The 26,702-nt window shown below is 44.1% G+C and overlaps 1 protein-coding gene across 5 annotated transcripts in view; it reads left to right on the plus strand.

Annotated features, from left to right (window-relative positions):
* The first annotated feature begins 961 nt into the window (after positions 1-961).
* LOC141148393 (uncharacterized) overlaps positions 962-26,702 on the plus strand; it is an 85,883-nt gene continuing 60,142 nt past the window's right edge. Inside the window, exon 1 of one of the 5 annotated variants that reach the window (XM_073635854.1) lies at positions 962-1,116. The gene's annotated coding sequence lies outside the window, so the exon portion shown is untranslated. Of the gene's footprint in view, positions 1,117-19,571; positions 19,729-22,543; positions 22,800-26,702 lie in introns of those variants that run through there. The other 4 variants (XM_073635857.1, XM_073635853.1, XM_073635856.1 and 1 more) reach the window with 4 other exon arrangements.

A 26,702-nucleotide genomic window follows, 5' to 3' on the forward strand; every position in this document is an offset into this window, starting at 1 on the left:
GCCTAATAAATTACTCTTAATACCTGTGTACTGTGTTTTTTTTTTATTGACACATTTCCCTAGGTGGATGGGTAGGGGTACCATGTACCCCATACTCATTCACACAGGGTGGGGGGCCGGAATCTGGGGGCCCCCTTATTAAAGGGGGCTCCCGGATTCCGATAAGCCCCCCGCCGGCAGACCCCGACAACCAACGGCCAGGGTTGTCGGGAAGAGGCCCTTGTCCTCATCAACATGGTGACAAGGTGCTTTGGGGTGGGGGGGCCTGCAGGGCACCCCCCTCCCCCAAGGCACCCACCCCCCCATGTTGTGGGCATGCGGCCTGGTACGGCTCAGGAGGGGGGGACTCGCTCGTCCCCACCCCCTTTCCTGACCGGCCGGGCTGCGTGCTCGGATAAGGCACTGGTATGGATTTTGGGGGGACCCCCACGCTGATTTTCCGGCGTAGAGGGTTCCCCTTACAATCCATACCAGACCTAAGGGCCTGGTATGCCCCTGGGGGGAACCCATGCCGGTTTTTTCATTTAAAATTTGGCGCGGCGTTCCCCCTCAGGATTCATACTAGACAGCTGTCAGCACTGCCTGTCATTCATCGCGAAAGGAAAACAAAGTTTTCCTTTCCCGATGAGTGAGCCATCTCGGCGCTGGTTCCTGCGACGGGGCTCGCAGGTGTCAAATCTCGCCGAGAAATGCAGCGAGATTGACACAATATCGCGGTCACCTACTGTAATTACAAAACACTGATATTAATGGTTTGTTTCAGAAATAGTTAGCATTTTTATTATTATACAGGATTTATATAGCGCCAACAGTTTACGTAGCACTTAGCATAGTAACTTATTCTGCGAATACCAAACCAGTAGAAGATGGGGACAGATTGCTTCCTCTCTGTGTATTTTGCTTCTTGTACAGTGTCACTGAGTAGGAGGGATCGCTCTCAGCACACAGCAGTATATTTATTGCTATTAGATGTTAGAATAGTAAAGGGGATTTCCCTGACAATACAGGTAGAGCGGGAAAAAAGTGCCAACATACAAAGTCAAACAATCGCTCTATATACAGCACTCAGAAGTGAAACTATCTGTAAAGCACCTGATCCACGGCACTTCTACAGAGGTAAGTAATCATTCTGTTATAATATGGATTTTATTATTGGAGCTTCAGTCTATGTATTCCTTTAGTGCCGTCATCTCAGGATCGGGACTAATTATTGTTACATGGTAATTATGGATTTCTTACAGGGACCTGAAGATTTCACTTCCACACATGTATTTATTTCTACCTAAATAGAAAAACTCCTCTTCCAGCTGCTGCTATTTGTCAGTTAAAAGCTGCCGACACATTGCTGATTAATAAGGATGAGGTTTGTCCTCACACTACTCTGGCTTCATGGCGATTCCCTGAGATTCACATACTTTTATTTATTACAGGTATTTATACAGCTGTGTCAATTTATGGAGCGCTTTACATATCTATATTGTACATTCACAACAGTCCCTGCCTGCAAGGAGCTTACAATCTAAGGCCCCTAATGCCCAGTACACACAATTAGATAATCGGACAAAAAATGCCACTTTCGGAGCGAACGTATGATTAGGGATGGGCAAACGGTTTGGCCCGAGCATATTTAAAAAAATATTGTGGGGTCCCACCCAAAATCCATACCAGACCCTTATCTGAGCATGCAGCCCGGCAGCTCAGGGGAGGGGATGGGAAGAGCGAGCGCCAAAAAAGTGTCAAAAAATAAATAACCACAAGAAACTGTTTTTGACAAGTCCTTTATTAAAAAAAAATTAATAATTTGGGCTCCTCGATGTAAATCCATCGCCAATCACGATGCCCACTGGACCCGAAAAATAGAAGGGGACGCCAGAAGGGGGCAGTGCATTTTTATCTGTTTCTATTTTTTGGGTCCGGTGGGAGTCGTAATTGCCGATGGATTACTCTGAGGGATTTTTTTAATAAAAAATTTGTCAAAAACAGTTTCCCGTGGTTATTACTTTTTGACACTTTTTTGGTGAATGGGTAGGGGTACAATGTACCAGATACCCATTCACATGGGGGGGGTGATATCTGGAGGCCCCCTTGTTAAAGGGGGCTTCCAAATTCCGATAAGCCCCCCCTGCAGACCCCCTCAACCACAGCCCAGGGTTGTCGGGAAGAGGCCCTTGTCCCCATCAACATGGGGACAAGGTGCTTTGGGGTGTGGGCAGAGCCCACCCCTCCATGTTGAGGGAATGTGGCCTGGTATGGTTCAGGAGGGGAGGTGCTCACTCGTCCCCTCCTCTTTCCTGACCTGCCAGGCTGCATGCTCGGATAAGGCTATGGTATGGATTTGGGGGGGGGGGGCCGTTTTTTTCTTTATTTTTTCAATACCAGGGTGTCGGCAATTGTAACCACGGGTCAATTCATGGAATTTGACACGTATTTTTTATTTTTAAACTACATTTTTGCTGCAGCATGTTTTATGCATGCTACAAATGCTCTACTTTACAGGCACATTAAGGGGACCTCCCAGGCATGATATTTAAAGGAATTTTTTATTTTTATTGTACTTTAAGCATGAATAAAATTACTGCTCCTGAAAAAATAATCGTTTAAAAAAAAAATGTATTGATACATGTCCCCCAGGGCAGTACCCAGACCCCCATACCTCTTTTATGGCCAATTACTTGCATAAAAGTCATCAAAATGGGAACTTTTGATTTTTCCTGTTCGGCTCCCATAGACTTCAATGGGGTTTGCCGTTGGGGTTAGAATATTTCCCCTGTTCGGGTGTTTGACCCATCCCTACGTACGATGTTCTGATCATTAGTACATAGCTTTTGAGAGTTGATCATAACAGTTCTTCCGAAATTATCCGAAGGGACAAACACAAAACTTTTTCTCCAGAATGAATGATTTTCGTTTAATCAGCACAGTATTCATCCGAAAAAAATCAACTGACCAAGACCGCATGTACTCGGAAACAAAAAAATACATTACAATACATTACATCACTTCCGAAATTGTATTCTGTCATAAGAGAATTTTCGTAACTTTAGTAACCTCTTCATTTTCAATGTGAGACTAGCATGCAGAAAAGAAACCCCCAAAAAACTCACAATCATTCGTCCAATATTCTCATCATGTGTACAAGGCTTAAAGTGGAGGTCCACCCACCGCACTAAAAATTAAAAGTCAGCAGCTACAAATACTGCAGACTTTTAATATATGGACACTTACACCGATCTTCGGATCAGTTGTCGGGTGCAGACGTTGGCATTGATTTTCGGACCCCCCCCCAATACGACGAACTGAAGTCAGGTCGAGACCCCGATGAGGACGATGAGTATGCAATTCCCTGAGACGGTTTCTGACACTTTGTGCAGAAATTCTTTGGTGATGCAAACCGATTGTTGCAGCAGCTGTCTGGGTAGCTGGTCTCAGACGATCTTGGAGGTGAAGGTGCTGGATGTGGAGGTCCTGGGCTGGTGTGGTTACACGTGGTCTGCGGTTTTGAAGCCGGTTGGATGTACTGCCATATTCTCTGAAACGCCTTTGAAGATGGCTTATGGTAGAGAAATGAACATTCAACTCAAGGGCAACAGCTCTGGTGGACATTCCTGCAGTCAGCATGCCAATTGCACTCTCCCTCAATACTTGCGACATCTGTGGCATTGTGCTGTGTGATAAAACTGCACATTTTAGAGTGGCCTTTTATTGTGGCCAGCCTAAGGCACACCTGTGCAATAATCATGCTGTCTAATCAGCATCTTGCTATGCCACACCTGTGAGGTGGATGGATTATCTCAGCAAAGGAGAAGTTCTCACTAACAAAGATTTAGACAGATTTGTGAACAATATTTGAGAGAAATAGGCCTGTTGTGTACATAGAAAAAGTCATAGATCTTTAAGTTCAGCTGATGATAAATTGGGGCAAATACAAAAGTGTTGCATTTATAATTTTGCTCAGTGTACTTAGCCACTGGAGTTAATTTACTAAAACTGGAGACTGCAAAATCTGGAGCAGATGTGCAAGGCAGCCAATTAGCTTCTAACTTCAGCTTGTTCAATTAAGCTTTGACAAAAAAAAAAATACCTAGAGTCTGATTGGCTTCTATACACAGCTGCACCAGATTTTGCACTTTCCAGTTTTAGCACATCAACCCCACTGTGGTGTGCTTTTGATTGAAAAGTTTACGTGCTTGCCACCAGAAGCAAAATAACAATCTATCATGCCACGCATAGGCGTTTCCTTGGTCAACAAAAGCCAACAATCTCAAATAATGGAAAACCCCGCCCCCTTGCAAAGTGGTGCATAGACCTAGGACTTTGTTTTTTAAAGGTAGTACACAGGTTTCTTTGCTATCCCTACCTTCCCTACCTGTGTTTGCTTGACCAGGGCAGGGACAGCTTTAAAAGTGTGTGTGTGTGTGTGTGTGTATATATATATATCTCAATACAAATATTTTAAAAGAGTGCAAAAATGTAGATAAAGTGTAAGGTAATTTTTGATTACAACAAAAAAATCTACACAACATCCAATCTGTGACAGGTGAGAGGCAGATCTACACCATTAAATACATTTTTTTAGTGAGGACAGGCAGCCTACGGCTATAAAAAAATACAAGGAAATGGAGGCGCCTCTGGGTACAGACTTAAAAACAATTTTAATAAAAAAGGCAACAACAAAGATTGCACTCACATTTAAGTTGAATTATAAAGGCATAAAGGAGTCCCAAATGTAACCAAGGGGGTCCGTGAGGTCAGTCTTCCTGGCCATGGATATGTGTCCTCAGACTGGTCTTCAGATGCGCTGGTTACATTTGGGACTCCTTTATGCCTTTATAATTCAACTTAAATGTGAGTGCAATCTTTGTTGTTGCCTTTTTTATTAAAATTGTTTTTAAGTCTGCACCCAGAGGTGCATCTGTTTCCTTGTTTTTTCAGTATCCCTTGGGAATATGGTTTCTACTCCCACCGGAAGGCTGCCATGAATGTGGACTTCTTACATCATCCTCACCATTGACTTTTCTGTGCATCATCACGGACCTTTACCATCCTCATTTCCTTTGACCCCTTGTTTTGAGTTCATTTTGTGTAATGTATATATACAGCACTGTTATTCATGTGGATCATTGCTTTTAATTTTTTGCGCCAAACACTTGTTATACTGTTATTTTAGTCTAAGGCTATAGGATGTGTGCTGCTGTCAGTCATTTACCCTGGCGGTATACTGTAATTTCCACCTCAAATTGCTGATATGTGCCCTTGAGGAGAAGTTAAATAGCTCTTTAGCAACCCTCTAAAAAAAGTGGATATTATGCACCCTTGAGGAATGAGAAAAGTGGGGTTGATTTACTAAAAGCACATAGATTGTGCACTTTGCAAAGTGCAGTTGCACTCGGCAAGAGCAGTTGATCCAAAGCTTAGTAAAGGAGTAGAAACGCTGCTGACTTCCATCATCCAATCATCTGCAAGCAAAAATGCTGTTTTTTTTTCCCTTGTGAGGGGAGTCACTTTGGGCAGGGGGCCCGTGGAACCTAGCTTATCTTAGAGGGGTCTGGAAACTCCTGGTTCAGCTCCCCAGGCCCCTCTTATGTGTAAATTACCCTGTGTCTATTAGGGGCACAGGGTGACCTGAGAAGCCCAGTCTGGTCTGATCTAACCAGACTCACTACAACCACATTGGACTCAGTATTTCATTTTACCCCTGAACCAGCCAGGGTGTCTACAATATGTTAAGAACACTGACATTGGACATGAGAGTTTCCTCAAGTGTTCTTCTCACTAACAAAGTTGGCTGCATGCCCAGATTTTGTTTATAGATGTGTTGATAAGTTCAAATGTACCTGTGCCTGATGTGATTGGATGTAAAGTTTATCCCACCCTGTTTCTCTATGGCAACAAGGAGGGGGAATTGTCTCCAGAAATATATACTTGTGTTTGTTCTTAAAGCGGAGTTCCACCCAAAAATGTAACTTCCGCTGTCTGGATTGCTCCCCACCTCCGCTGTCACATTTGGCACCTTTCAGGGGGAGGGGGGAGTAGATCCCTGTCTAATACAGGTATTTGCTCCCACTTCCAGCGAAAGATCGCCGCAGTATCCTCAGCGATCTACGCCATGTCTGGCCCCCTCCTCCATTCCCCCCGCTATCTTCTGGGAGACACACAGGTCCCAGAAGACAGCAGGGATCACTCAGAATGGGCAGCGCGATTAAGGGAACCAGACTGTGAAGCCACAAGGCTTCACTTCCTGATTCTCTTACTTAAGATGCTGGTGCCTTCACCCAGAGCCGAGGGGATGGATCGGCTTCAGGTGAGGACATCACGGTGCCCAGGGCAGGTAAGTGTCCTTATTTAAGTCAGCAGCTGCAGTATTTGTAGCTGCTGACTTTCCATTTTTTTTTTTTAGGCAGAACTCCACTTTAAATAAAGCTTATGCACCCTACATTGAGTTACGGCTAACGACTGGGTGCTCTGAGGATTCTTAACCTGTCATTCCTCAATACTGTGAATACTACAACACTACAATATTATACACACTTGATTTATCTAACCATGACGAATTATGCAGGTTCCAATTGGGACAGTGCCATGTTGGGCCACTATAGGGATTTTGCCTCAAAGGAACAAAAGGATACTGAGTTAACATCCATTTTCTCCAATGTAAGGAGAACACTGGAGAAAAAGTCCGCCAATCATTGGCACATACAATCTTTTGAAATTTATATTAAAAACAAAATCAATCCCTTTGGACTGCGGGTCCAAATATTCCCCACTTTGGAGAATGTGGGACCGGCATTCAAAAAGGAATGGGAGAAAAACTTACTAGAATGCTCAAATGGAATGATCTCTCTCTTTATAGAGGAGTATCAAAGAATGAATAGAGATCTTGACAAAGAACTTGAAACTATCTACAGTCAATTAGCAGCTTTCAAGAAGCATGCACTATATACTCAATATGATAACGAACTAAATCAGCATCTTGAGCAGTTCAATAGAGGAATACTGATCAAAAAAGAAAACAAGTTTCGGAGAGACCAGAGGGCATTTCACAAACAAAAAGCATATACTTGGAAAAACTCTCAGGCAAAAACCCAGGCTAAACTTTAGGTCAAGAACACATAATGGAGACCCTGGCCTCTCAGATGCTTCCTCAGTCTCATCAGTCTAATCCAGGGGCTTTAAAGGCCCCAGAAAGTCTAAAAAAGTAAAAAGAGACTCTAGTGGAACTAACTCAAACGAAAAACGAAACAGAAAACACATCATGGAGTTGCTGGGGCCGTCAATGCCACTTCCTTTGAATCAGTCCATGATGGGTAATTCAACAGGTACCAGTGGTACTTTTCCATCACTCTTTAAGGTTGATTCTGGTACATCTGCTTCCAAAGTACAACCCACATGCGGTAAATCAGCATACGACCGCCCAGTTAAACACAGTGATAATGGTGACCCACAATGAATTGGGGTTGGGGGAGGTACCAACTGTACCTTACCCCTAGCCCCCACTGTCAACGATCTGAACGTCATTAACTTGTCCTCCTACACACTTGATCCCATTCAAATCCAGGTTCTGGCATGTGGCCTCAGTTTTTGTCCTAATCAAAATCTGGACAAATTCGAGGTTCTAAAAGACCTATAGTTGTTGGCCAGGAAACTTATCCTAAAACAGCTCTATTCCAAGGAAATACCTACCAAACCTGAATTCGAACCCGAAGAATTAAAGGCCCTTGATGCCCTTATCGATCTCCTTGAAGAAAATTACCCCCCAGACCTGAGCATCTTCTGGGGCGACATGATCAAACTTAACCAATTACAACTCCAAAACCCTCACTCAAGAAGAAGTCAGACAAGTTTCCACCGTTAGGCACTAATGCTAATGTTTTAGCATTTAATAAACTTACTTGCAGCGAAATATGCAAGATCAAGACCCCATTTTTTGATCAGGACAATCTATCTAAAGTCGAAAGGGAAGCATTAAAATCATTAACCAGTAATCCGTCCATAACCATTAAACCATCCGACAAGGGTGGGAATATAGCGGTTATGGACAATACCCTATATGTGGATATGTGCAACAAAATCCTAAACAATAAAAGCTGGTACCAGAAAATTTCGGATACTAAAATTACAAAATTCAATCAGGAATTCTATGACCTGGTTGATAAGGCCCTGGCTTCCAGCATACTAAGTAAAAACGAATGGGAATACATAAGAACTAAGAATCCACGCATACCTACTTTTTATTGCCTGCCTAAACTACACAAGAGTCTCCATAAACCACTGTGCAGACCAATTATATCAGGCATTGGTTCAATCTCAGAAAAACTTAGTGAGTATGTGGATGGACACCTCCGCCCCTATGTGGCTGAGCTTCCCAGCTTTATACAAGACACTCTGAAATTACTCCAAAATATTGATGGGATCTGCATCCCGTCAACGGCCATCTTGGTGGCAATAGACGTGGAAGCACTCTATAGTAGCATTCCACATGACAAAGGGCTTCTTTGCATCAAACACATCCTATTGCGTGACAATGGGGTGAACCAACCAACCAAGGACTTTATTCTGGGAGATTTGGAATACACTCTTCACCATAATCACTTTGTCTTTAATGGTTCCCACTTCCTCCAGGTACAGGGCGTTGCGATGGGGACTTCCTGTGCCTTGTCGTACGCCAACCTGTACCTGGGGGAGTGGGAACTTGCTATCAACAGAGACAACGATTTGATCCCCTTTATGGAGCACGTGTTGATGTGGATGCGCTACATCAACGACGTGTTCCTGGTATGGGACGGATCGGTCGCACTATTAGACAATTTCATGATCAGGCTTAATCATAATGAGTTCAATCCCAACTTTACTATGGCACACAACAGTTCCAGCATTACTTTTCTTGATGTGACCATACACAAAGATAAGAGTGGACGTTTGGGCACTAGTCTCTACAGAAAGCCAACGGCGGGAAACTCAATTTTACATGCGAGTAGCTTTCATCCTCATGCGCTTATAAACTCCATCCCTTACAGTCAATATTTCAAGAGGAATTGTTCGGATAGCACTGTATTCAAAAAGGAGGCTGATCTTTTAAGGACAAGACTTTTGAGCCGAGGATACTCCAAGACCTGCCTAAAAAGAGCCTACAATAGGGCATGCAATAAAGCTCGATACGATCTATTGTACAATCCATCCTCTAAAACCAGAAGGGAGAACCCAATATCCATCATCACAGGATTCTCCAACCAACATTAAAAAATCAAAGCAATTGTGCAAAAATATTGGCATGTCCTAACGATGGATCCAACCACAGGTCCTTTCGTGCCCAACACCCCTTCATTTACCTTTAGACAGGCCAGGTCGCTCTGGGATCACCTGGTGACAAGTGAGTTTAAAGAAGGGGGCCATAGGGATCCATGTAGACGATTTGGCACATTTACCTGTGGGGGTTGTGGCTATTGCCGCTTTACCAACACCTCCAAGAATCCAACACTCCCCAATGGTGAGAGATACTCACCGCAACACTTCGCAAATTGCAACATGCCTGGTGTAGTATATCACCTTTTATGCAACTGTGGGTGCTTTTATGTAGGCAAAACCGCCCAAGAATTTTGGCGACGAGCCTACCGCCACCTCGCATCCATGCGGACGTGCAACCCCAGTCTTCCCCTAGGAAGACATGTCACCAATGTTCACAATGGAGTCTTCCCCAGAGTGTCGTTCCTTATCCTCGACCGCGTCCACCCTGGGATGCGGGGCGAGGATTGGAACAGGACTCTACTCCAGCGTGTTGAGGTTGATATTCTGCTTAAACGCCACTTCACCACCTGGCCTCAATGGATCATCTCCTTCAGGCCATTCCTAGAAGGCTTCTCCTCTGGAGTGTCCGAATGGGAACCATCAGACCCTACTTAAATTTATTTATCCCCATACACTATATATGTACGTCTACTTGGGTTTCATTGCACCCACTATAAGAACATAGGTGTCCTCTTTCTGCTCTCTTCCTGAGTGAATATCCAGTTGTTTGTATATAGTTTTCCTTTAAGACTATTCCATGCTAGATCATTTCATTAATTATTATGGATGTCTACTTATGTTGTGTTGTATATTACAATATTGTCATGAGCTATGATGTATTTACACTGTAGTTATGATATTTACACACTGCATATCCCCTAATGATTATGATTATATTTTTCTTTACCCCTTTTTATTGTATTTGTATTATCTTTCACCATATATTTGTGTTTCCCTGTGGTTACATGTCCCATGGTTTTCTCTTGGCTCCCTCTGCCCTGGTCTCGGTGGGGTGCCTTTGCATTATCCTTGCAGGTTCATTGGATCTGTGGTTCCCCCACTCGGTGCACGGGGGCCACTCGTTGCTTCCATAGCACGAGCGGCCTCTTTCTGTACATGGTGTTATGTGACCGAATCCCTTCCGGGCAACCCATCGATCACGATCTACCTGTCAATCACAAGAGGGTGAAAAGTAGATATCGTGTCCGCAGTGCCGACCCCCCCTGTCAAAACAACTTACTCCCGAATCCCGAGCAGAGCAGCACACAGAAGCAGCCGACTTTGCAGCATGGCTACACTGACTCCTGTGATCCTCTCCTCACATTCATCCTGCCTATTTTCTACATCTCACACAGGCACTCTGTATAGATGTCAGGGGAGGGGACAGAAAGCAGCATGTCTGAACATGCAGGTAAGGAACTGATCATTAGGGAAGGACAAAACTCCTGTTCTGTAATGCCGAGCTGTATACCCCAAATGCAGATCGCAAACGCAGTGTGTTTGTGGGCACCATTTTGCCTGGTTCCGCAGTACCATGCTGTTTGCTGCAGCTTGCTTTTAAAAGCAATGCATGCATTGCTTTTTCTGCATTCCAGTGTGATTTGCATCCCATCTAAATAAATAGGCTGTCAAAACACCACACGAGAAAAACATGGGAAATGCACAGGAGTGTGTGCCGCATTTCCGTGTGATCCCAGAGTGAATTTGCCCCAAGCTTTCTTCAAAACTGCCTTACTTTTTATTGGCCTTGCTAAGTTAGCTCCCAAAAATAATGTGTTGTGCCCGACGATCTTTTCTTTCTCCCATGTTATTCAGGTAGATCTCCACCACTCTAAGGTTGCCTACCCCTGAATTACTGATCATTTTACCATGTCTAATACTTTGCAAAGAGAGGCTACAAGCCATAATGGTGTTGCCATTGCAGATACGTTAAGGGTTCTTTCACACTTGTGCTAAGGCTTACCGCCCTCTGAAAAGTGATCCACTGTGGATCACTTTTCAGAGGGTGGTATAGCAGTGGATGACAGGCGTACAATAGATGAAACTGCTAAGTCTGTTTTTTTTATTTAACCTTTTTTAACCTCTTGCTGACCCACTTACAGTAAATGCACTGTGAGCAGGCGGCAGCTGCAGGCATCGTGAGGTACTGGTGCGTCACATTGAGCATGCACACTGGCACACACAGCGGTACAATTCAGTGATTATCACTTTTGTAAGCAATAATAGTGTAGTCCCTTATCGCCCCTCACCACTATGGTGACACTGAACTACTGTGATGGCAGAATGTAAAAAACAATAGTAAAAAAGAAAAAAGTTCATAAAATAGAATAAAAATTTACATTTTTGTTTTATTTTCGTTTTTTTACATACTGTCACCAGTCAGTAGCCCTGATCACAGCCACACCAGTCATATGATGACCCTGTACTGCACTGGTGACAGAATTTTAAAAAATATTGTTTATTTATTTTTTTATTATTCAATTTATTCATTTTCCAAAAAAATTACAACTTCAAAAAACTCACCATGCCTCTTACTAAATACCTTGGACAGTCTACTTTCCAAAAAGGGGTCATTTGGGGGCTATCTGGTCTGTTCTGGCATTTTCGGGTCTCAAGAAATGAGATTGGCTGTCAGTACATCAGGATTGATCGATTTTTAAATATTTATACCATAGCTTGTAGACTTTATAACTTTCACACAGACTAAATTATATACACTGATTTGGGTTATTTTTACCAAACAAACATAGCAGAATACATTTTGGCCTAAATTTATGAAAAAAAAATGCAAGATTTCATAATAGTAACCAAAAAGAAATGTGTTTTTTTTTTTTAAATTTTTGGTAATTTTTTTTTTTATATAGCAAAAAAATAAAAAAAACTGTGGCAATTAAATACCACCAAAAGAAAGCTCTATTTGTGTGAAAAATTATAATTCTAAACATTTAATTTGTGTACGATGTTGCATGACCGCACAATTGTCAGTTTCTGAGTAGAAAAAAAATGACCTGGTCATGAAGGGGGTAAAACTTTCTGGTGGTCACAACCGTGAGCCAAGTGATCCTGTGATCTCAATGGGCAAGTGTGACTGGCAGTGCCAAACTATAAATAAACTCCACATATTAGGTGTTTATTTAGATTTTTTAGAAATAATTCAGCATATGAGGAATGTAAGGTTTTGGTTTTGAAGCATACAGAAGATAAATACAATATAAATGGTTTGCTCACCTTTACTGACATGTTCAAAAAACATCTCCAAGCATTATAACATCGTGAGTACATTACAATGCAGTGCTCTGTTTTCATTGTCCTCCCCTCACCATCCTGCAGATGGCAGGGCTTACAGAGAAAAACGTTCTTCCCTGAGACGCAAAAGAGAGCAGACTGCACATGTGTGGGTAGGGAAGAAAGTCAAATGCTTGTTTGTGGGTTTCCAAGGGCTGAGCATCCAACACTTGGTACCTCTTGCAATCCGCAGGATGGAGAAGGGAGGGCAATGAAATAAGCAGCTGAATAGGTAATCACTCTTTTAACCACTTTCAGCCCAGGCCTATTCTAGCACTCCTCTCCTACATGTAAAAATAATCATCTTTTTTTAGAAAATTGCTCAGAACCCCAAAACATTATATATATATTTTAGTAAATACCCTAGGAAATAAAATGGCACACTATTTGTGCAGAAATTTTTCAAACGCAATTTTTTTTTTTTTTTAAGAAAAAAAAAACTTTAGTGTTTTAAAAACAAAACACTAAAGTTAAAGTGGTTGTTAACCACTTCAGCCTCGGAAGGTTTTACCCCCTTCCTGACCAGAGCACTTTTTACAATTCGGCACTGCGTCGCTTTAACTGCTAATTGCGCGGTCATGCAATGCTGTACCCAAACTAAATTTGCGTCCTTTTCTTCCCACAAATAGAGCTTTCTTTTGATGGTATTTGATCACCTCTGCCGTTTTTATTTTTTGCGCTATACACGGAAAAAGACCGAAAATTTTGAAAAAAAATGATATTTTCTACTTTTTGTTCTAAAAAAATCCAATAAACTCAATTTTAGTCATACATTTAGGCTAAAATGTATTCAGCCACATGTCTTTGGTAAAAAAAATGTCAATAAGTGTATATTTATTGGTTTGCGCAAAAGTTCTAGCGCCTACAAACTAGGGTACATTTTCTGGAATTTACACAGCCTTTAATTTATGACTGCCTATGTCATTTCTTGAGGTGCTAAAATGGCAGGGCAGTACAAACCCCCCCCAAATGACCCCATTTTGGAAAGTAGACACCCCAAGGAAATTGCTGAGAGGCATGTTGAGCCCATTGAATATTCATTTTTTTTGTCCCAAGTGATTGAATAATGACAAAAAAAAAAAAAAATTACAAAAAGTTGTCACTAAATGATATATTGCTCACACAGGCCATGGGCATATGTGGAATTGCACATTTAGCTGCTTCTCCTGAGTACGGGGATACCACATGTGTGGGACTTTTTGGGAGCCTAGCCGCGTACGGGGCCCCGAAAACCAATCACTGCCTTCAGGATTTCTAAGGGCGTACATTTTTGATTTTACTCCTCACTACCTATCACAGTTTTGAAGGCCAAAAAATGCCCAGATGGCATAAAACCCCCCCAAATGACCCCATTTTGGAAAGTAGACACCCCAAGATATTTGCTTTGAGGCATGTTGAGTCCATGGAATGTTTTATATTTTGACACAAGTTGCGGGAAAGTGACAAATTTTTTTTTTTTTGCACAAAGTTGTCACTAAATGATATATTGCTCACACAGGCCATGGGCATATGTGGAATTGCACCCCAAAATACATTTAGCTACTTCTCCTGAGTATGGGGATACCACATGTGTGGGACGTTTTGGGAGCCTAGCCGCGTACGGGACCCCGAAAACCAATCACCGCCTTCAGGCTTTCTAAGGGTGTACATTTTTGATTTCACTCTTCACTGCCTATCACAGTTTCGGAGGCCATGGAATGCCCAGGTGGCACAAAACCCCCCAAATGACCCCATTCTGGAAAGTAGACACCCCAAGCTATTTGCTGAGAGGCATGGTGAGTATTTTGCAGCTCTCATTTGTTTTTGAAAATAAAGAAAGACAAGAAAAAACTTTTTTTTTTTTCTTTTTTCAATTTTCAAAACTTTGTGACAAAAAGTGAGGTCTGCAAAATACTCACTATACCTCTCATCAAATAGCTTGGGGTGTCTACTTTCCAAAATGGGGTCATTTGGGGGGGTTTTTAGCCACCTGGGCATTCCATGGCCTCCGAAACTGTGATAGGCAGTGAAGAGTGAAATCAAGAATTTACGGCCTTAGAAAGCCTGAAGGCGGTGATTGGTTTTCGGGGTCCCATACGCGGCTAGGCTCCCAAAAAGTCCCACACATGTGGTATCCCCGTACTCAGGAGAAGCAACAGAATGTATTTTGGGGTGTAATTTCACATATTCCCATGGCATGTTTGAGCAATATATCATTTAGTGACAACTTTGCGCAAAAAAAAAATAAAAAAAATAAAAAATTGTCTCTTTCCCGCAACTTGTGTCACAATATAAAATATTCCATGGACTCGACATGCCTCTCAGCAAATAGCTTGGGGTGTCTACTTTCCAAAATGGGGTCATTTGGGGGGGTTTTGAACTGTCCTGGCATTTTATGCACAACATTTAGAAGCTTATGTCACACATCACCCACTCTTCTAACCACTTGAAGACAAAGCCCTTTCTGACACTTTTTGATTACATAAAAAAATATTTTTTTTTTGCAAGAAAATTACTTTGAACCCCCAAACATTATATATTTTTTTAAAGCAAATGCCCTACAGATTAAAATGGTGGGTGTTTCATTTTTTTTTTTCACACAGTATTTACGCAGCGATTTTTCAAACGCATTTTTTGGGGAAAAAACACACTTTTTTAAATTTTAATGCACTAAAACACACTATATTGCCCAAATGTTTGATGCAATAAAAAAGATGATCTTAGGCCGAGAACATGGATACCAAACTTGACATGCTTTAAAATTGCGCACAAACGTGCAGTGGTGACAAACTAAATACATTTTTAAAAGCCTTTAAAAGCCTTTACAGGTTACCACTTTAGATTTACAGAGGAGGTCTACTGCTAAAATTACTGCCCTCGATCTGACGTTCGCTGTGATACCTCACATGCATGGTGCAATTGCTGTTTACATTTGACGCCAGACCGACGCTTGCGTTCGCCTTAGCGCGAGAGCAGGGGGGACAGGGGTGCTTTTTTTTTTTTTTCTTTATTATTATTATTTTTTTTATCTTATTTTAAAACTGTTCCTTTCATTTTTTTTTTTTTAAATCATTTTTATTGTTATCTCAGGGAATGTAAATATCCCCTATCATAGCAATAGGTAGTGACAGGTACTCTTTTTTGAAAAAATTGGGGTCTATTAGACCCTAGATTTCTCCTCTGCCCTCAAAGCATCTGACCACACCAAGATCGTAGTGATAAAATGCTTTCCCAATTTCCCAATGGCGCTGTTTACATCCGGCGAAATCTAAGTCATAAAATGCTCGTAGCTTCCGGTTTCTTAGGCCATAGAGATGATTGGAGCCACTCTGGTCTCTGATCAGCTCTATGGTCAGCTGGCTGAATCACCGGCTGCATTCTCAGGTTCCCTGTTGAGACAGGAGAGCCAGAGAAAAACACGGAAGACGTTGGGGGGGGGGAATCCCTCCCACTGCTTGTAAAAGCAGTCTAGAGGCTAATTAGCCGCTAGGATTGCTTTTACATGAAAGCCGACCGCTGGCTGAAAAGAATGATACCAAGATGATACCTAAACCTGCAGGCATCATTCTGGTATAACCACTCAAAGTCGTGAATGGCGTACCTGAAGACAAAAAAATGGTTAACAATAAAGCACAGTAAACGGTAAAGTATAAAAAATTGCATACCTGAAAAGCAAACATGATAAAACATAATAACAATGAAACATTGCAGAATAGAATACAGTAAAAAAAGAGCAGAACAATAGAGAGAGAATAGAGAGAGAACAATAAAACGACAACTATTATTTTTTATTTTATATTTTTGTTTGTGTTTTTTTTTTTTTTTTACACTTTTTTTTGTAACTAACTTTTATAACTGTAACCGGTTCCAGGTTCGGGTCTCTCAAAATGCGAGGGCATCTTGGGAGACCCTGTGAAAGTGTGCCTAGTCTGTGCAATGATGTACCCTACGCTAATACTCAACTAGTGAATGGTAGCGTTCAAAACATTCATCAATGCAAAGACCAGGATTGTCAGGACAGGAGGGACAATAATAGCGGGTGTCACGCCTATATCCGCGCTTGCTGCAGACACAACATCTTTTTTGGGGGGGTTCGGTGGGTAGGGGTACTCGGGAGGACATAAAAATGCCTCTCATGCAGCCGACTGCATTTGGTTGGGGATGTGAATGGGGGAAGTACGGGCGCTGCAGAAGTGGTGGGTTCCCAATTAGGATTGGCGAATGCAGCAGGAAGGGCATTATGGGCACGACGGGCCTGTGTTTGTCTTCTTGGTGGCAGCGGGACACTACTTGTGCTTGCCACCTCACCAGCTTGAACTGCACTTATGGGACTCGCCACGTCACCAAGTGTTACTGCAGTGCGGGTTTGACTACGACCGGGGTGTACTAGGCCGCTGGTGCTTGCCAGTTCACCAAAACGCTACAAAAAAAACTGTTAGCGATCGCAGGGATCAGGCCTGACTCTGCGAACGCTGCAGTTATGCGTTTAGTGTTTTGTAAGTGTCAGTGATCGATCGATACTGCACTTGGGTGGGCTGGGCTGGGCCGGGTGGAGGGGCAAAACGCAGGTGCTAGCAGGTATCTGGGTTGATCCCGCTAACACTGCGTTTGTGGGAACCCTAAACTGCTGGGGACGCTAGTATAGATCTGATCGGATCAGATATTGATCCGTTCAGATACTATACCACTAAGGGAGGTGTACGGTGCGTGGGTGTTAGCGGTACTGGCGCTAACCTGACGCTGCCTGGGGCTGGTGCTTGCCAGTTCACCAAAACGCTACCAAGAAAACTGTTAGCGATCGCAGGGATCAGGCCTGACTCTGCGAACGCTGCAGTTATGCGTTTAGTGTTTTGTAAGTGACAGTGATCGATTGATACTGCACTTGGGTGGGCTGGGCTGGGCCGGGCGGAGGGGAAAAACGCAGGTGCTAGCGGGTATCTGGGCTGATCCCGCTAACACTGCGTTTTTGGGAACCCTAAACTGCTGGGGACGCTAGTATAGATCTGATCGGATCAGATATTGATGCGTTCAGATACTATACCACTAAGGGAGGTGTACGGTGCGTGCGTGGGTGTTAGCGGTACTGGCGCTAATCTGACGCTGCCTGGGGCGACGCATATCACCGCCGGGTGATCAGGGGGCTAAACCTTTATTCGGTAATAAACGGCGGGTGCCCTGACACTATAAAAAATAAACGAACTAACCAGCGTCACCCGTAACACTTATACGGTGATCAGTGGTGAAAGGGTTAACTAGGGGGCAATCAAGGGGTTAAAACCTTTATTAGGTAGTATATGGGGGTCCCTGTCGCTATAAAACGCTGACGGCGAACCTAATTATTTACCTCCCTAACTAGCGTCACCAGCGACACTTATACAGCGATCAGAAAAATGATCGCTTAGCGACACTGGATCAAGGGGTTAAAACTTTATTAGGGGGGGTTAGGGGGGGTACCCTAGACCTAAAGGGGGCTACCACTCACTGCCCTAACACTGTAACTGTCACAAACTGACACCATGCAGTAATCAGAAAAAAAAAATACTGCTTGCTGTCAGTTTGTGACGGGGGGGTGATTGGGGGGGGATCGGGGGGGCGATCGGGGGGGGATCGGGGGTGTAAAGTATGCCTGGCATGTTCTACTGTGTTGTGTGTAGTGTTCTGCACTTACATGTCTTCTCTCCCCGGCGCTGGAACGGAAACTGCCGAGCCGAGGAGAGATGACATCACATCCTCTGCCTGTGTGAAACTACACACAGGCAGGGGAGGATTCCGATTGGCTGGGAGCGATCGCGAGGGGGGGGCCACGATCGGATGGTCTCCCCCTCGCCTCCCAACGCTCCCAGTCAAATGCCGACCGCCGCTGGCACCGGGGGGGGTCCGATTGGACCCCCCGCCCGCGGGAGGCAGATCACATACAGGTACGTGATTCTGCCTGCCCGTGCCATTCTGCCGACGTATATCTACGTTAGGCAGTCGGCAAGTGGTTAAGCCACTCTAACCTGTATACACCATCAGCACTGCCTCCTGTTGTAGTATCCCCCTCTGAGTGTGATTTATAAAAATAAATGATGTAAATACCTCATTTCATAGCTGAGATTGCGATCACATGACTGGCCAGCTTTCTCCTTCTCTCCTCTGAGAGATGCAGTGGGCGGGGCTGAGATTTCCCTGATGACGTCAGTCTGGAGGGGAGGAGGAAAGGAGGAGAGAGCTGGCTGGTCATGTGATTGCAATCTCAGCTCTTAAATGAGGTATTTACAGCTTTTATATTTATAAATCATTCACAGAGGGGGACACTGCAATAGGAGGCAGTGCTGATGGTGTATACAGGTTAGTGTTATAAGAGCAGCAGGAGGGGGGAGGGGCAGATCACACACAGACAGAGAGGGGAGAGGGGAGGGGGGAGGAGGACACAGGAGCAGAGAGGAGACAGATAGCAGGCTGCTGATAACAGAGGCAGGTAAACTGACCACTATGTCAGGGCTCAACAGTCATGATACACTGTGGTCAGTTTACAGAGGGGTGGGGAGAAACTGGCAGGATCATCACCATTGGCTGCATTTTTAAATCTTTTATAGGTACCTGTTTAGAGTTACAGAGGAGGTCTAGTGCTAGAATTGTTGCTCTCGCTCTAACAATCACGGTGATATCTCGCATGGGTTATTTGAACGTCGTTTACATATGCGGGCGCGACTTACGTATGTGTTCGCCTTTTTGTGCGAGCACGCGGGGACGGGGGCACTTTAAAAGAATTTTTTTATAGTTTATTTTATTTTTACACCTTTCCTTACGTTTTTATTTTTTTTATCACTTTTATTCCTATTGTAAGGAATGTAAACATCCCTTAGGAATAGGGAAGGACAGGTCCTCTTTATGGAGAGATCTGAGGTTAGTATGTCCCCACATCTCTCTTTTATGCTGCCCCCCCCCCCCCCCCCAACACTTGCAATCTGAATTTCTTTGTTGACAAACCAGTAGAAGATGTGGACATATTGCTTCCTCTCTGTGTATTTTGTAGTAGGAGGGATCGCTCTCAGCACACAGCAGTATTGGATGTTAGAGTAATACCGGTAGAGCGGGAAAAAAAAAAGCGCCAACATAGAAAGTCAAACAATTTGCATACAACGCTCTGATGAAGAAATGAAACTATCTGTACAGCAGCTGAGCCACATTTCTACAGAGGTAAGAAATCATTCTTCTATAATATAGATTTCAGGTCATACTGCTTAGTAAGGGCCAGTTCAGACCAGAACACGGTGCAGGAGACTCCTATTCCATGCACGCTTCCTGCACCGCATTCATTTGTGTTCTGCAGTGGATGTCAATATTAAAGAGGTTGTAAACTCGTTAACCACTTCCTTACCGGGCACTTAAACCCCCCTCCTGCCCAGACCAATTTTCAGCTTTCAGTGCTGATGCACTTTGAATGACAATTGCGCGGTCATACAGCACTGTACCCAAATGAAATTTTTATGATTTTTTTCACACAAATAGAGCTTTCTTTTGGAGGTATTTAATCACAGCTGGGGTTTTTATTTTTTGTTAAACAAATTTTGCAAACAGGTATTTTTTCTCCTTCATTGATTTGCTCTGATGAGGCGGCACTGATGGATACTGATAGGCTGCACTGGTGGGCACTGATAGGCTGCACTGGTGGGCACTGATAGGCACAGATAAGGCGGCACTGATAGGCACACATAGGATGGCACTGTTGGGTGGCACTGATAAGTGACACTGGTGGGCACTGGTAGGTGACACTGATGGGCACTGGTAGTTGGCACTGATGGGTGGCACTGGTAGGTGACACTGGTGACACTGATGGGTGGCACTGTGGGCACTGATGAGTGGTACTGTGGGCACTGATGGGTGGTACTGTGGGCACTGATGGGTGGGTGGCACTGTGAGCACTGGTAGGTGGCACTGGTGGGCACCCGAGGGCTTTCACACTGGAGCGGTGCACTAGCAGGACGGTAAAAAAAGTCCTGCTAGCAGCATCTTTGGAGCGGTGAAGGAGTGGTGTGTATACCGCGCCTCCACTGCTCCTGCCCATTGAAATGAATGGGCACAGCGGCTATAGTGCTGGCAAAGCGCGGCTGTAGTGGGGCTTTACGGTGGTTTTAACCCTTTCTCAGCCGCTAACAGGGGGTGAAAGCGCCCCGCTAGCGGCTGAATAGCGCCATGAAATTGACTGTAAAGCGCCGCTAAAAATAGTGTCGCTTTACCGCCGACGCACCCACCACCCCAGTGTGAAAGGGGCCTTAGACTCTCTGGCTGTGACCATCATGATTAAGGGCAGATGGATCATGTAACATTTACTTCCTGGAATCCATCTGTCCTTAGCCCATCCCCCCTCCTGCAGACTCCTGGGATATATGACATCATTTTGGCCTAGGCCTGTAACCAGGAAGCAAATGAAGAAATGTAAAAACAAAAAGCGTAAAGTACATATAATATACCTTCCTATCTGTTTACTAAGGCTAGCAGCAGAAGGATTAAAGTGGTTGTAAAGACAGATGGTTTATTTTAACTTAATACATTCTCTTCATTAAAGCGGAGTTCCACCCAAAAATGGAACTTCCGCTTTTCAGAACCCTTCCGGTGTCACATTTGGAACCCTTCAGGGGGGAGGGGGGAGCAGATACCTGTTTAATACAGGTATTTTCTCCCACTTCTGGGCATAGATAGCTGCAGATAATGCGGGTATCTACACCACATCCAGCGCCTCCTCCGACCCCCCCGCTGTCTTCTGGGAGACACAAAGGTCCCAGAAGACAGCAGGGACCATTCGGATCACGCATGGCTTCACTTCCTGATTCCCTTACCCAAGATGGTGGTGGCAGCATTCGAGAGCCGAGGGACAGATCGGCTTCGGGTCCTGAGATCGCGGGCTCCCTGGACAGGTAAGTGTCCTTATTTTAAAAGTCAGCAGCTGTAATATTTGTAGCTGCTGACTTAAAATAAAAAAAATTAAATTAAGGTAAAAACCTTCTGCATGCAGCTCCCCCCCCCGCCCCCTGACCCCTGCCCCCTGACCCCCGCCCCCCTTATATTTAACTGAGCCTGATCTTGATCCAGCGATGTGCACGAGAGCAACCACTCTCTCCCTCCTCATTGGCTCAGACGCAGCCATTGGCCAGCCAGTGAGGAGGCAGGTAGGGCAGGGCCAAACTGCACTCAGTGTGTCAATGGACACACAGAGCTGGGCTGGGGAGTGAACAAGAACGAGTGCCCCCCTAGCAAACGGCTTGGGGGGAGGAGCCAGGAGCATTAATGGGGAGGATCGGGCTACCCTGTGCAGAACCATTACAGAGCAGGTGAGTAAAACATGTTTGTTATATATTGAGAGAAAAAAATCAAGCATTTGCAACCACTTTGAAAATAGTTCATGCTGATTGAGAGAGTTTATTTCCACTTTAATATGGTTAGATCATCACAATGGTGCAGGAAGCGTAGTTAATTCCCCACATTCTGTATACTGTGATGAGGCTTTTCTAGCCTTGTGTAGCAAACAGTGTTCCCAACTGGTTAACAGACTGAGCACTGTTCTGGGAGGGTACATTGCTATCATGTGTGCTCTAACAGGTTAGATAACATTCTTCAAGGAAGTCTAGATATTTACACAAATAACGTAAAAAGGGAAATATTCACTGACATAACAATATAAAAGGATGTACAGAGAGCTGAATGGGTTAAAAGACACAGAAGAAACCAGTAAATCTAGCCATACACTGGCATACACACGTAATCACCCCTAAATGGTCTCTACCATAGAACAACATTGTACGCATGTAGCGGCTGCTCTGCATCCCCACTACTTTGTCAAGCTGGCCGGGTGACACAGCTTATCAGCTCTGCGGGAGGGATTTCCCCCCTCCCTATTTTCTTCTCACTGTGGAATGAGTCATAGACATATTCACATGCAGGGCCACCCACTCTGTTCTTTCTCCTGTTTCTTCATTGGCTAGAGGGAAGCTAGCCAATCAAGGGGAAGGGAGGAGTGACAATCAGCATAGGAAGAACTACATATCCCCACAAGCACTGCTGCATAGGAGGACTCTTACCCCAGAGGCTTCCTGGGAGGAAGGAGAGCTACCACGAGGTGGGGAAAGAGACTGGATGCTGGAGAAGGTTGCTGCGGTCCTAAGTTTGTGTGATCATGCCAGTTACAGCCCTGAGGTCAGCGATGGACATCCAGAACTAAAGCATACCTCCCAACTTTTTGCGATAGGAATGAGGGATATCTATTAGAAAAAGTATGTAGGTACAGGACACACCTCCTGCCACTCCCCCTTAAAGGAGAATTGTACAAAAAAGATTAGTCATACCCACATGTTTTATTCTTTACAGCTATTATTCGTTTATCCACATGCCTATCGGGCCATAGCCAAAAGATGGCTACAGCGCAGTCGGCTTATTCTGGGAGGGCGTCCTGGGGCGCGCACCCGGGAACATCCGTGACCGCCGGGTCCAGGGGACCCAGGGCATCACAGATCACGGTAAATGACCACTGATAGCGGCCGTTTACCACGTGATCGCTCCGTCAAATGACGGAGCATAACTTGTAAACAAACCAACGTCATGTCATGACGCCGGTTCCTCCCTCTCCTCTCTGTACCGATCTGTACAGTGTGAGAGGAGAGAGGGAGAGATCGTTTGCAGCGCTGTGAGCACTACAGATCCAGCCCACAGCGCTGCTCAGTGCCCATACTCTGCCAATACTCTGCAATACTCTGCAATACTATGCAATACTATGCAATTCTATGCAATACTATGCAATTCTATGCAATTCTATGCAATACTCTGCAATACTATGCAATACTATGCAATACTATGCAATTCTCTGCAATACTATGCAATACTCTGTAATACTATGCAATACTCTGTAATACTATGCAATACTCTGCAATACTATGCAATACTATGCAATATTCTGTAATACTATGCAATACTCTGCAATACTATGCAATACTATGCAATATTCTGCAATACTATGCAATACTCTGCAATACTATGCAATACTATACAATACTCTGCAATACTATACAATACTCTGCAATACTATGCAATACTATGCAATATTCTGCAATACTATGCAATACTCTGCAATACTATGCAATACTATACAATACTCTGCAATACTATACAATACTCTGCAATACTATGCAATACTCTGTAATACTATGAAATACTATGAAATACTATGCAATACTATGCAATATATGCAATACTCTGTAATACTATGAAATACTATGCAATTCTATGCAATTCTATGCAATTCTATGCAATACTCTGCAATTCTATGCAATACTCTGCAATACTATGAAATACTCTGCAATACTATGTAATACCCTGTCAATACTCTGCAATAAATTTTAACAGAAACAAAGAATTTTTTTTTTTCAAGTTGAATTTTCAGCCTTTTTTAATTTATAGCGCAAAAAATAAAAAAACCCAGCTGTGATTAAACACCACCAAAAGAAAGCTCTATTTGTGTGAAAAAAAGGACAAACATTTCATTTGGGTACAGTGTTGCATGACTGAGTAATTGTCATTCAAAGTGTGAGAGCACTGAAAGCTGAAAATTGGTCTGGTTAGGAAGGGGGTTTAAAGAGGAAGTAAACCCTGATGGGTTTTACTTCCTCTTTTGCTCCCTGCTGCAGCCTGCAAATGAAAAGCATAATGCATCGCATACTAGCCCATTATGTGCCACTTACCTGCAAAAGAATCCAGCGATGTCCCCTGTGTGGGCAGCTTCCATCTTCTGGCCCTCTTCCTTCCGGGCCGCGGACTCCGGCTCTGTGATTCGCCGGAGCAACATGACATCACTCCCGCACATGCGCACGGGAGCCACGACTAGCTGCATAGGCTAGGGAGGAAACAGCATTTAGTTTTGTTTCTTCCCCGCGCATGCGCCGTAGGAATTTTCAGCGGACTACAAGTGAAATATCTCCTAAACAGCGCACGTTTAGGAGATATTTCCACTACCCATAGGTAAGCTTTATTCTAGGCTTAGCTGTAGGTAGAAGTCCAAAAAGTGGGTTTACAACCACTTTAAGTGCCCAGTGGTCAAGTGGTTAAATTGGCTTTTGAAATTTACAAATGCAGCAATGTAGAAATTGGATGAAAGGTTTAGCACTGGGAAACACTTTTTTAAAGATAAAAAGTGCATTTTATATACAACTCTATAGATCCGACCAAAATGTGGGACAAATGAGGAGGAATGAGGGACAGAGGGACATTGTTCCAAATAAGGGACACTTATTTATTTATTACACTCTGCCTGGCAGTGAAAGCCCCTGTCCAATTTAACTAAGATTACCAATACCATTAGAGTCCTGCTGTTTACCAAGCCTCTTTGAATGTACTTTGTTTCACTCCACTTGAGAACATCAACAAGTGCCCCACCTTAAAGTCACCCAATGTCTTAAGAGCTCCATCTATCCTCAGGACTCGGGTCACAATACTAGGTATGTTAGGTATCTATTTACTCGGCGTAACATTATGCTACCAAAAAATTGGTATGTTGTGTGTTTTCTAGCATTACAATTCATTAAAGTGTATTTTTTCCCAACAAATTGCAACAACCACTGCGCAAGTACCATGTGACATAAACAATTGCAACAATTGTCATTTTATTCTAAAGGGGGCTCTGCCAATATATATATATATATAGCGTATTTATCGGCGTATAACACGCACTTTTTTCCCCTTAAAATCAGGGGAAAATCGTAGGTGCGTGTTATACGCCGATCCCCCGCCGATTGTGAGCCTTTTGGCGGCTCTCGGCGGCTTTTGGCCGCTCTCGGCGGCTTTCGGCCACTTTCGGCCATTCTCGGACGCTTTCGGCCATTCTCGGTGGCTCTCGGCTGCTTTCGGCCATTTTCGGCCGCTTTCGGCCATTCTCGGCGGCTCTCGCAGTCCCGCGTGAGCCGGCCAAAGCCGAAAGCGTCCGAGAGCCGCCGAGAATGGCCGAAAGCCGACAGGAGAGGCCGAGAGTCGCCGAGGATGGCTGGGAGCGCCCGAGAACGGCGGCGCCATTTTTAAAAGCCAGGGCAAGGCAGATGGACACTGACAAGGCTGCAATGAGGGACACAGGTGCAATCAGGGACAAGGTACAGATGGACACTGTATTATACGCCGTATTTATCTGCATATAACACACGCCGGCGTATAGCACGCACCCCAAGTTTAGGAGGGATTTTTAAGGAAAAAAACTTTTAGGAGGGAAGTTTAAGAAAAAACTTACATTTAAATGCCCATCAATGCAGCCTTGTCAGTGTCCATCTGCAGCCTCCTCAGTGTCCATCTGTAGCCTTGTCCCTCATTGCAGCCTTGTCTGTGTCCATCTGTAGCATTGTCCCCCATGCAGCCTTGTCCCCCATTGCAGCCTTGTCCCCCATTGCAGCCTTGTCCCCCATTGCAGCCATGTCAGTGTCCATCTGTACCTTGTCCCTGATTGCACCTGTGTCCCTCATTGCAGCCTTGTCAGTGTCCATCTGCCTTGCCCTGGCTTTTAAAAATGGCGCTGCCATTCTCGGGCGCTCCCGGCCATCCTCGGCGACTCTCGGCCTCTCCTGTCGGCTTTCGGCCATTCTCGGTGGCTCTCGGCCGTTTTCGGCTTTCGCCGGCTCACGCGGGACTGCGAGAGCCGCCGAGAATGGCCGAAAGCAGCCGAAAATGGCCAATCAGGGACAAGGTACAGATGGACACTGACATGGCTGCAATGGGGGACAAGGCTGCAATGAGGGACAGGGCTACAGATGGACACTGATGAGGCTGCAGATGGACACTGATAAGGCTGCATTGATGGGCATTTAAATGTAAGTTTTTTCTTAAACTTCCCTCCTAAAAGTTTTTTTCCTTAAAAATCCCTCCTAAACTTGGGGTGCGTGCTATACGCCGGCGCATGTTATACGCCAATAAATACGGTATATATATATATATATATATATATATATATATATATATATATACACACACATTTTTGTAAATATTTTATTCTATCTATTCATGTGACAACACTAAAGAAATAATACTTTGCTACAATGTAAAGTAGTGAGTGTACAGCTTGTATAACAGTGTAAATTTGCTGTCCCCTCAAAATAACTCAACACACAACCATTAATGTCTAAACCACTGGCAACAAAAAGCAACAT

This window comes from Aquarana catesbeiana, linkage group LG06 (assembly GCF_042186555.1).
Source record: "Aquarana catesbeiana isolate 2022-GZ linkage group LG06, ASM4218655v1, whole genome shotgun sequence".
In the NCBI taxonomy this organism is placed as follows: domain Eukaryota; kingdom Metazoa; phylum Chordata; class Amphibia; order Anura; family Ranidae; genus Aquarana; species Aquarana catesbeiana.